At 32.3% G+C, this 12,979-nt stretch overlaps 1 pseudogene; it reads left to right on the top strand.

Annotated features, from left to right (window-relative positions):
• Positions 1 to 1,932: 1,932 nt before the first annotated feature.
• LOC129520781 (U6 spliceosomal RNA) lies at positions 1,933 to 2,033 on the top strand (annotated as a pseudogene).
• Positions 2,034 to 12,979: the final 10,946 nt, after the last annotated feature.

Raw genomic sequence — 12,979 nt, 5'->3', positions numbered from 1 at the left:
AATATACTGCTATGGCCTGCGTCCCCTCAAAATTCATATACTAAAATCTCATCCCCAAGTTGATGGTTTTAGAAGGTAGGAGATGACTAGAGCCTATATATATATATATATATATATATATATATATATATATATATGTGTGTCCCACAAAGCTCCCTTACTCCTTATACCATGTGGCAACACAGCAGGAAGGCACTGTGAACCAGAATGTGAGCTCTCACCAGAAACAGAATGTGCTAGCGCTTTGGTCTTGTACTTCCTAGCCTCCATATCTGTTTATATAAGCCACCTAGTGTATGGTATCTTGCCTGAACTAAAAGGCATATTTCAGGATTTACTATTTTTTTTTTTTTGGTGGGGGATAAGTTAAAGGTGTAATGATCATCATTAATCTGTGTAAATATATTTTTTCTTCAGGATTTATATATTTAACACATTCTTACTGAGCACCTATTATAGATTATAGTCTGTCCTGCTAGGATATAGCAATGGACAGTACTGACTGAAACTTTGCTTCTATTGAGTTTATTATATTCTACTGAGTGGAAACTGTAACTTTAAAAATAAATAAAATATATTCTGTTTAGATGCTTTTAGGTAATATGGAGAAAAATAAAGATACAGATTTGTGTGGGTCTGGAGCGTGTTCTTATCCTCCATAATGTCATAGGGAGTGAATTCAGAGGCTCAGGGATAACCTGAGAGCGGTGCAGTTGTGGTTTAGAATAAAGATGAAAGGCATAATGATATTAGTAATGATGACCACAAAATAATGACCATGGCATTGCTAGTGTTGTAAAGGGAAAGGAGTAATAGTCTAGACAGAAGTTCACAGATTCAGTCATCCAGTATGAGTCTATGCTTTCCATATATTCACATCTTGACTTGATATTACCTTTGTTTGTGACATTATAATGATGCAGGGCTTTTTAAAACCAATGGTTAAATTTGATGTATGATGAAAAACACAGGTATTATATATTTCTTGTTTATCTATTATCTGTAGGTCCTTTCATTAAACCAAATTTTTCCAAACTTCTATATTTGTAAAGTTCTAATTCTGAGATGCTTGGCCATTTTTGCTAGTTTTCATCATATTACCACGTGTCCATGTGGTAATATCTAAATGCTTGACAATCTTATTTTGATGGTGTTTCAGAATTTAAAAATTTTGGAGACATATTAAGCCACATTAAACATTCATATTTAATTAAAAAGCAAACATGTGATAACACTAAAACAAAGAAATGGATTCAGTTGCCAGATGGATTAGCATATAAATTCTATGAATTAATAAATTAGCAAACATAGAAAATTCATATTTTACACCTATACTTGGAGCATTTCTTCTGGCACCAGATGTATATTTGGGTTTCATCAATATTAAAATATGTAAAATGCATGTTTATATTGCCTCTACATAAGGTTAAAATCATTACTTCAATTCACATTTGGGCCTAATCATGTTAGTAGCACATGTATCCTAAAAAGCAAAGACCATTTTCTTTTTAAGCATGACTTTTTATCACATCAGTTGCTTTTTTATGATTGATTTCAGAATCCATGTGCATATATTTGCAATAGGTTGGATCCATCTTAGACTACTTACTTCATGCTTCTTTGTGTCTGAAGAAAACAATATTGGAGGAATGGCATTACCCAATCTTACTTAACATTTACAATAATTAGGGGAGTATGATGTTGGTAAACGACTAGACAGATCACTGGAATAGATTGGAGAGGCCCAAAATATACTCACATAAATAGAGTCAACTGACATGTGTCAAAAAAACAAAAGCATCACAATGGAGCAAAGATCATTTCTGCAACAAGTGGCGCTGAAAAAAAATGGGACATTCATATACAAAAGAATGAATCTGAACACAGACCTTACATACTTCACAAAAATTAGCTCAAAATGAATCATAGTGGTCACTTTGTCAGAATATACTAAAACTGGAAAGATATAGAGATGATTAACATGGCTTCTGTGCAAGAATGACATGCAAATTTGTGAAGCATTGCACATTTTTGGAAACAACAAATGTTGGTGAGGACGTGGAGAAAGGGGAGCCCTCTTACACTGTTGGTAGGAATGTAAACTGATGCAGCTGCTCTGGAAACCAGTATGGAGGCTCCCCAAGAAGTTAGAAATAGAGCTGCCCTATAACCCAGGGATTACACTATGAGGTATTTATCCAAAGGATAAAAAAATTCTGATTCAAAGGGGCACCTGCACCCCAATGTTTATAGCATCATTATCAACAATGGCCAAATTATGGAGAGATCCCGGATGTCCATTGATCGATGAAGGGATAAAGCAGAGGTAGTACACACACACACACACACACACACACACACACACACACACAAATGGAATATTACTCAGTCATAAAAAAGAATGAAGTGTTGCCATTTGCAATGATGTAAATGGAGCTAGAGTGTATTATGCTAAGCAAAATAAATCAGAGAAAGACAAATACCATTTGATATTACTCATATGTGGAATTTAAGAAACTAGACAGATGGACCTAGGGAAAACAGAACAGTAAAAGAGAGAAGGAGGCATACCGTAAGAGACTTAACCATGGAGAACAAACAAAGGGTTGCTGGAGGATGGTGGGCAGGAGGATAGGTTAATAAATGAGTGATGGATATTAAGGAGGGCACCTTTGATGAGCATGGAGTGTTCTGTGTAAGTGATGAATCACTAAATTCTACTCTTGAAACTAATATTATACTATATGTTTAACTAAAATTTAAATAAAAACTAGAAAAAAAACTAGACTCACACACACAAATACACAAATGAATCATAGACCTAAAAATGCAAAGCTATAAAATTCCTAGAAAATAACAGGAGAAAATCCAGATGGCTTTGGGTTTGGGGATGATTTTTATTTATTTAATTTATTTTTTTAAACAATTTTTTATTTGAGTATGGTTATACCCAATGTTACATTAGTTTCAGGTGTAGAAGATAGGGATTTAACTTCTCTATGTGTTATGCTCTGTTCATCACTAGTGAAGCCACCTTCTGTCACTATATAGCACTACTATGATGTCACTGCCTATATTCCCAATGCTGTGCCTTTTTTTTGACATGATCTATTCATTCCATAACTGGAAGTTTGTATCTCTCACTCCCCTTCACCTATTTTTTCCATTACCCTATTTTTTCCATCACTCCCCTTCACCTGTTTTTTTCCATTACCCACCCACCTCTCCTCTAGCCACCCTCAGTTCTCTGATTCTGCTTTTTGTTTTTTCATTTGTTCTTTTAGATTCCACAAATGAATGTGGTATTTGTCTTTCTCAGTCTGACTTATTTCACTTCGTGTAATGCCTTCTGGGTTTATTCATGTTGCCACAAAGCACGTGGTCTCAGCCTTTCTTAGGCTGTGTAATATTCCATTATCATATATGAATTCCATTATCTATTCATCAGTTTATGGATATTTTGGTTGTTTCTGTATCCTGGCTATTGTAAATAATGTTGCAATAAGCAAAGGGATGTATGTATCGTTTTGAATTAATTTTTTCATTTTTTTGACTGAATACCCAGTAATGGAACTATTGGACTTTATGGTAATGGTACTTCTATTTTTAATTTTTTGAGGAACTTCCATTCTGTTTTTCACAGTGACTGCATGAATTTTCAATCCCACTAACAGTGCATAAAGGTTCCTTTTTCTCCACATCCTTGTCAACACTTACTATTTCTTGTCTTCGGATTTTAACCGTTCTAATAGGTATGAGGTGATATCCCATTATGGTTTGATTTGCATTTCCCTGATGATTAGTGATATTGAGCATCTTTTCATATCTGTTAGCCGTCTCTCTGTCTTTTTTATTACTGTGTTCTAGTCTAGCCTTTTTTTTCTGTATATTTTTTATTGGAGTTTGATTTGCCAACGTACAGCATAACACCCAGTGCTCATCCCATCAAGTGCCCCCCTCAGTGCCTGTCACCCAGTCACCCCATCCCGACGCCCAACTCCCCTTCCACTACCCCTTGTTCTCTATGTCTTATTTGGAAAAAGGCCTCTTCAGATCCTCTGCCAATATTTTAGTCAGATTATTTGTGGGGTTATTTGGTGTTTAATTGTAGAAGTTCTTTATATATTTTGGATAGTAACCCCTTACTGGATATATCATTCGTGAATATCTTCTCCCATTCGGTAGATTGGGTTTTTATGATGCTGATGGTTTCCTTTGCTGTGCAGATACTTTTTATATAGTCCCAATAGTTTATTTTCACTTTTATTTGCATTGCCTTAGGAGACATACATAGAAAAATGTTGCTGTAGCCACTGTCACAGAAATCACTGCCTGTGCTTTCTTCCAGGATTTTTATGACCTCATATTTAAATCTTTAATCCATTTTGAGTTGATTTTTCTATCTGGTATTAGAAAATGATTTAGTTTCATTCTTTTGTATATAGCTGTCCAGTTTTTCCAGCACCATTTATTGAAGAGACTGTCTTTCCCATTGTATATGCTTTCCTTCTTTGTCATAGAGCAATTGACCATATACGTGTCAGTTTATTTTTAGGCTTTCTATTCTGTTTCATTAATCTATATGTCTGGTTGGTATTTTTTTCTTTTTTTGCCAGTACCATACTGTTTTGATTAGTATGGCTTTGTAGTGTATCTTGAAATCTGGAATTGTAATAGCTACAGATTTATTTTTCTTTCTCAAGATTGCTTTGGCTATTCTGGGTCTTTTGTGGTTCCATAAAGTTTTTAGGATTATTTGTTCTACTTTTTGGAATGATGACGACTTTTTAGGTGAAAAATCAAAGGCATAATCTATGAAAGGAATAACTGATAAGCTGGACTTCATTAAAAATTAGTAATGTCTTCTCTGCAAAAGATACTGTCAAGAGAATGAAAAAAAAAAGCCATGGGTAGGGAGAAAATATTTGCAAAAGGTACATTTGACAAAAGACTGTTACCCAGAATATACAAAGATTTCTTAAAATTCTACAATAAGAGAATTTACAGCCCAAATAAAAAAAGAATAGGCAAAAATCTTAAACATTTCAGGAAGAAGGTATATAGATCGCAAAAAGCATATAGAAGGATGTTCCATATCATATTTCATCAAAGAGATGCAGATTAATATAACAATTATGTACCACTTCACACCTATTAGAATGGCCTAAATTTGGAACTCTAACAACACCAAATGTAAGTAAGATTGTGGAGCTATAAAAACTCTCATTCATTGCTGGTGAAAATGCACAATGGCATTACCATTTTGGCAGAGAGTTTGATGGTTTATTACCAAATTAAACATACTCATAAAATTCAGCAGTCATGCTCCTTGGTATCTCCTCAAAGGAACTGAAAACTTATGTCCAAACATCAACCTGCATGTGGATGATTATAGCAGCTGTTTTCATAATTGTGCAAACCGAAAGCACCCAAGATGTCCTTCAGTGGGTGAATGGGTAAATAAACTATGGCACGTCCAATCAATGAAATATTATTTATTACTAAAAAAATGAGCTATCACATCATGAAACAATGTAGAGGAAACTTAAATGCATATTACCAAGTGAATGAAACCAATCCAAGAAGGCTGAATTCTAGTTGATTCTAAATCTTCGCCATTATGCAAAAGAAAAAACAATAGAGACAGTAAAAAGTCAGTTGTTACTAACATTTGGTGGTAGGGAGGGATGAATAAGTGGAACACAGGATTTTTGGGGGGCAGTGAAACTATCCTGAGTGATAGTATAATAGTGAATATAATGACAATTTATGCATTTATCAAAACCTTTTGAATGTATGATACCAATAGTGAACCCTACTGTATACCAATAGTAAACCCTACTTTGAGTGATAATGATGTGACAATGTAGATTTAATGAACTGCAACTACTGTGCCACTGTGGTGGGGGATGGTGGAAAGGGGGTGGCTATGTATATGTGGGGACAGGAGTCATATGGAAAACCTTTCTCTTGCTTGGTTTTCTATAAACCTAAAATTGCCCTAAAAATAAAACCCATTTTAAAAAGTACTGAATGAACTAAATTGATGGAACTAAATTAATAGAAATTAAATTATTTTTCACAGCAGAGTTAAAGAAATTGAATAAAAGTGAACAGAGCATCAGTAAACTGTGGAGCATGATATAAAGTGGTCCTAACAAATCAATGACAGACTGAGGACTGGAGGAGAAGAGAAAATAGTGAAAACAAATGTGAAGAAATAATGGCTAACATTTTCTCAAATTTGGTGGAAAACAATTTCACAGTATCAAGTTCAATGAACCCAAAGAAAGATAAAATACAAATAAATTCACACTTGTAACATAATCGGATTCTTGAAAATCAAAGATAAAGAAAGAATAAGTACTTAAAAGATCCAGAGGAAAAAGCATAATTGATTACAGAGAATAAAACTAATTCTGCAAAGCCTCAACAAATTTCGGCATTTAATTCATAAGGAGTAAGTATATCATCTCACCACACTGAAATAATTAAATAATAATAATAGTAGTTAATAATTAAAATAATATTAAAATGTTCTTTTACATTTGTAAATTAAGAAATGCTCTTCTGTATAAAATGAGTCAATGAAAAAAAATCACAATGAAAATTCGATATCACATCACCATCTATGATTACTAAGTATTTTTAAATTTTTCCTTTACTTCAGCAGATCACTTGGGGAAGTATATCTTAATATCTTTTTTTATTTAATGATGTCTAATTTTTCTAATTTCTTCCTGTATTAAAATGAATCATCCAACTGACATATACTACAATGCTAGCTAGAATTAAGTAGTCGGCGACACCATCCTTGCATATATTAGGCCAGTTTGTCACAGTTTATGTCTTTTGCGATTATGCTTCTATAACTACATTACCATAATGAATGTGTAGTCCACTAGAAAGCATTTTAATTTATTGAACCATGTTATCATTAATAGAAAGTGTCAGGATAATAAAGTAGCTGATTCTGCATTTTTGTAGAAACCTTGAAGACAAGGCTCTTCATCTCATAGTATAATTCATCTTATTCATCTTTCTAACAGCATATACATAACCAATGAATTTGATTTCTTAGCATTTAGTATTGAATTATCATTAGTTTGCTATTATGCTCAAGACATGTTAGTGGTTGGTGCAGAAACACAAGACACATGAATTAGCTCAGAAACTATGTAGTTAAAAACAACTGTCTATGACTTTAATTTGTTGGCCTACAGATATATTAATAACAGAAAGCAAGATAATATATTTAGAGTCCTTGATTAATACCAAGAATTCAGTTTAAAATTTCTTCATTTTGTAAGGATAAATCAAGGTTTTCTTTTCTTTTTCTCCATACTTAAAGTCAGATAACTTAGCTTTTAGAGAACGTAAAATATATTTCAATAAAAATAGAAATAATAAAAAATAATGAGGATGTTATCATAGTATTGACTGTTTACTAGATGCATGTTTTATCTCTTCAGTGGCAGATTAGTATTTCCATTTTAGGGATGAGAACATTGGGGTTCATAGAGGATTAAAACCTGCTAATGGATACAGTCCTAATGATAACAGACCTGGGATTCGAACTCTGGTTTGGGTGCATTAAATTGTGCCATGCCACTTTGAAAATATTATTCACCTTGCCTATAAATAAATTTGATATGTTATTATCCTGTTATTTATCCATTTTATACATAGGACAGGTTTAAATCTTTAAACATGTTTAGATTCCCTCATTCTGTGAGAGATATATAAGAGTATTAATCAATGAAGAACTGAGTATAAAAAAAAAGAACTTAGTATACTGGTAAGAGCTGAAAGTTAAAAAACAAAAACAAAAACAAAACAAAAAAAAACAAAAAACAAAACAAGACAAAAAAAGAGCTGAGAGTTAACAAAGGACAGATGGTCACAAAATTTGAGTACCTTGTAAGTACTTTAAAACCAGTTGAGTTATATAAAATAGGAACTATATAAAAGAGATTTCTGATTTTCAGAAATCAAACATATCAGTGTTTTCAATGTTTAAAGGAATCTCTAATGCATAAAATTTTTCAACTTTAATAGTGTTCATCAGTTTTCATATTAATGTTTCTTTTTCTTTTATGTATTGTTTAAGATTGTGAAGACATTTCCTTCTGGTATCTTTAGGAGTTAAATGATTTTACTTTAGTAAAATCTATGGTAGACCTGGATTCACATTGTATATGATGTGAGAGGAGGGGTCAAGGTTTACTTTTTTTCCCAGTTTGACACTCCACTAGATTTAGAACTTTTTGTTGAAAGAACGTTGTTGATTTTTTTGGATTTCAGTGGTAACTTTATTATAAATCTATTGCACGTGTGTAGATCTCTTTCTGGACTCTATAGTCTGTTTCATTTGTCTGTCTCTCCGTACTCTATTTGTCCCAGCTCTATCTGTTCCCATTGCCTTAATTATTGACATTTTGTAATAAAAGTTCTCCAACCTTCCTCTTTAAGCTTATCTCATTTTTGCCCTTTTGCACTTCCATATGAACTTTATAATCAATTTCTTTATCAACTTTGTAGTCAACTTTAATCATGAAACTTACAGAGATTTTAAATTTCACTCCATCTAAGAAGTAAATTATAGAGAAGTAACTTTTTAATCTTGACTTCATCAGTGTGCAGTATATGTCTGATCTAAACAGACTGCACACATTTCTCTCTGTAATGTTAAATAGAATATATGTCATTCACGATTTTTATAAATTTGGTGGTTATTTGACGCTTATTGATATTGTTATAAGTGATACATTTGAGTTTTCTAATGTTTTGTTGCTGAGACTGAACAGTTTCTTTTTTAAAATAAACTGTAATTTGAGACTTAATGTCTAATTATATTATTGTTGTAAGAGTAACAGTAAATACATTGGTTCTGCCAGAGTTGCCTTTCAAATCAGTAGAAAACCCAGCATCACTGAAATGCATTTAATTGGAGAGTTAGAGATGACACTACATGATTATCTGGCTCCAGGAGTTTTGCTTGCTCAGTGTACAACTTCTGAATCCATAGTAAATCATCCCGCACAAATCAGAGCATTCATCAAATACTCGCTCTGGTAAAGGTGTATATTGGAGACTATGTTCTTATTATTATCACATTTTTGTACATATCTCAATGAGGTTATATGAGAGTTCAATTTTATTTTATTTTTTTAATTAAATTTTTATTTATTTATTTATTTATTTATTTATTTATTTATTTATTTATTTATGATAGTCAGAGAGAGAGAGAGAGGCAGAGACACAGGCAGAGGGAGAAGCAGGCTCCATGCACCGGGAGCCCGACGTGGGATTCGATCCCGGGTCTCCAGGATCGCGCCCTGGGCCAAAGGCAGGCGCCAAACCGCTGCGCCACCCAGGGATCCCGAGAGTTCAATTTTAAAAAGTGTTATTAGAAAAACAAATGCTCACTATTTAGATATAGACATTTCAATAATAGTGGAGCTATAGAATTATTCATTTTTATATTATATTTATTATTCTAATTTTTAACTTTGAGTCACTTTCTAATATTATCTTAACAGCAGGTATCTGTGTGAATACCACTTTCATGATTTTTATGATTCCTAAAATGAAAATATTAAAATAGAGCTGAATCATTGCCAACTGCTGAGATAGATAATGTAAGCTTTCATTTCACTGGAGTATTAAATAAAAGGCAAGTTCTCACACCTTCTCATACTACCTTTCAATAGACACTTGTAATTATTTAGCACTATTATTTAAGTTTCTTCTTCAACTTCTGATTTGATTTTACAAATAACACATTCTTCCCTAGACATAAGAAGCCCTACCGGTCTAAGTTTTCTTTTCTGTTCTATAAAGTAACGTGTCCCTCAGAATCACAGAAAACTATACTTTTTATAATTGCCACCTTTCTCTTGCCATTTGCTTATTTTCTTAGTTTCTTCGTTTAATTGAATAAATTGACGTTTATCATTGTATAAGTGTGTTACTTTGCTACATTTATGTATTGTATTATGACTGACGATGTAGCAATGTTTATCACATTCCTTTTTTTTTTCTATAGGTTTACTATATTTCAGAGTTGAGGGATCTCTTAAAAGGTTTAGATAATGTAGTCCTTGGGGAAATATTTTCACCCATGTCAAGTCCTGCCCTTAATGAAACAGTTGTACAAAATAAGCAAACACATGTGTGAGGATCAAGAAGAATGTACAGCTGGACCTGCAGTATTTCACTGTACCAAACACCCTTACCAGACCCGTTCTCTCCATTGTGCATGGTCTTTTCCAACCTAGAGACATTAGTAGAAGAATAATGTTCATAGAATCCGTGGCTATAGATTTGAAAAAAAAATAGATTTAAAAGCATTTTTTCTAATTGCAATTATTTATTTATTTTTTTCAAATAAAAGCATCAGGTGATCCTACGGGTGCAATTCCAAAGATTTTATCAAAGCTTAGCATGTCTCCATTTAACAACCCTAATAGAACAAATAAACCCCAAATTGTTTCTCAAACCTGAAGCTAAAATCCACTAAATTTGACGAGCTCTCTCCATGGCTTTTGCAACATCTTTCATTTCTTGGATATTCTATCCAACATTTTTTTTAACTTAATAGAAACTTATATGAAGATCTGAGGCTGTACAGATAAACTGTTATATCTTAGAAAGTATTATAATTGACAAATTGAATGACATAGCTTTAGAGCTCCTTTAAAGACAGACATTAAAAAAATAATAAAAATAAATAAATAAAAAAATAAAAAGACAGACATTAAAGAAATATGATTCACAAACTCATTTCTACGTTTTAATTGATCTTGTTTGAATATTTGCGGAATTGATTGCAAGGATGAGTGACATATGCCTAATTTACACCTTCTCCCCTCTGACTTGGATCTAAAAGCCAGCTGGTTAGAATGACTTATTAAAGAATTTGATTTTCTATATGTGCTCTTCATATGATGAAATTAAATTATTTAAAATTTTCTATTCTTCTTTCTACATGACATAGCCTTAGAGGAAGTACTTCATGTATCATGTTGTAGCTACTAGCAACAGATATTTAAGTCAGTAAACATACTGGAAGGGGAAAATAAACCAAACGGATAATGAGAGGTTTTGTTTCTGCACCTTAGTAAGCTACACATGGCCCATGTGTAAATTATTTACCTACCTGAATTTCAGTTTCTACATTTATAGAATGAAAAATATTAGGGCAACCCCACAAAGCTTAATTTGAGGAATAAAGTAGAAAATATTGTAAAGTGTTTACTACTCTTTGTAGCTAGCATCTATTATATGCTATATAAATTATGGACATTGTTACTGATACAGAACTCTCATTCTAAGTATTCAAAATCTTAAACTCATTGTTCTCTAAAGAGCCTACATTATTTAAAGCTTTTGTTGCTTGGATTTGAAAATAAGAACTATTGTGTTAAACTGATAGTTGAAGTGATATCTTTGACTAATTAGGGCACTAAATTTTAAGATAAGTATTCATAAAATGTATATTCTATACATACTCAGTATGTGCATTATGATCAATAAATATTTTTTGAACGGGATGAGCACTGGGTGTTATTCTGTATGTTGGCAAATTGAACATCAATAAAAAATAAATTCATTATTAAAAAATAAATGAATAAATAAAAATAATAAATATTTTTTGAGATAATAACCTGGAAAATATGGCATATAAGGGTGAAAATAATAACTGTGTATTCAAAATTAAATGTTCTGAAAATAAACTGATGGGAATAGAATTCTAAAAACTCAGACTTTCACCTACAGTCTATAATATTTATTTTAGAAAATAGTATAAAAGTTCATATCAATGCTAAGAAGCAATAAAATATGGAAAAATAGTACCTGATTAGAGTCAGGAAATCAGATTTTATTTCCCATCCAATCCTTCCACCTCAAGCTTTTCTATTAACTCTCCAGCTATGAATTTTCTGCAATTGATTAATTTTTCTATGCATAGTCTCCTCACCTAAAGAAACAAAAAGGAAGATATTACTTCTAAAGATTTCTAGGATAATGTTTAGTCCAAAATATCTATGATAAATGTTATGATGAGTGATACTCAGGTCTGGGCATATAGTATCAATACCAAGGGTGTGGTAAAAGTTGAAGAGAGATACTAGAACCAGAGAAAGATTTGCAGGGGAATATATATGTGTAATCAGGTGAGAATTGGGTATAGTTAGCTGATAGTTTTGTTGAGAAAAATAAATAATTCCAAGTATAAAATACAGGAAATAACATCTCCAGATATGATTATAGTTTTATATTTAACTATCTTCAACCTGTGGGAAATATATAAGCTAAAAAATTTAGAGTGGCTTATTGACTTGAGCAAAATTCAATTAAATGATCTGGTGCTTCAATTTCTTCATCAGTAAAAAGCAAATAAAAATATATACCATTAAAAAATTAAAATATATATATATTTTATGTATATATATATATACACACACACACACACCATTGAGGAGCATGATATAAAGTGATATCGATGATGCCTGTTGGTAACTTGTAAGAACTCAACAGGTGCCAGCTATTATTCTCCTTCTCTAGATAGACTGAAATTTTTCTTTTGAGGGGAAGGTAGAAGGAAGAATTGGTTTCACTGACCACCATTGTAGGGTTTCAACACTTGTCCCATAGCAGACACTCAGTAAGTGTAAACTCATAGGCTCGGCTGTCAGCATTGATAGAATTTTACCTCTGGTTACGCAGCCTTTGAAATTTTCATGATTCTATTTCAGTCTCTATGGAACTGTGATTGAGACTGTCAGCCAAGACTAATGAGAATACGGAGAAGAATTTTTATTAACTTTTAAATAGTTTTCCCAGTCTTTCTGGAGAGCCACTGGTGGTGAGTCAGCATGCTATTTTTTGTATGGCTATCAAGTCTGGGTTTAGAATAGAATCTTTGGTTGTGACAAGCCTCATTTATATAACATTTTATATAATGCTAAAATGG

This window comes from Nyctereutes procyonoides, unplaced genomic scaffold (genome assembly GCF_905146905.1).
Source record: "Nyctereutes procyonoides isolate TBG_1078 unplaced genomic scaffold, NYPRO_anot_genome, whole genome shotgun sequence".
NCBI classification, from domain to species: domain Eukaryota; kingdom Metazoa; phylum Chordata; class Mammalia; order Carnivora; family Canidae; genus Nyctereutes; species Nyctereutes procyonoides.
This window is presented reverse-complemented; position numbering and strand designations above follow the sequence as displayed.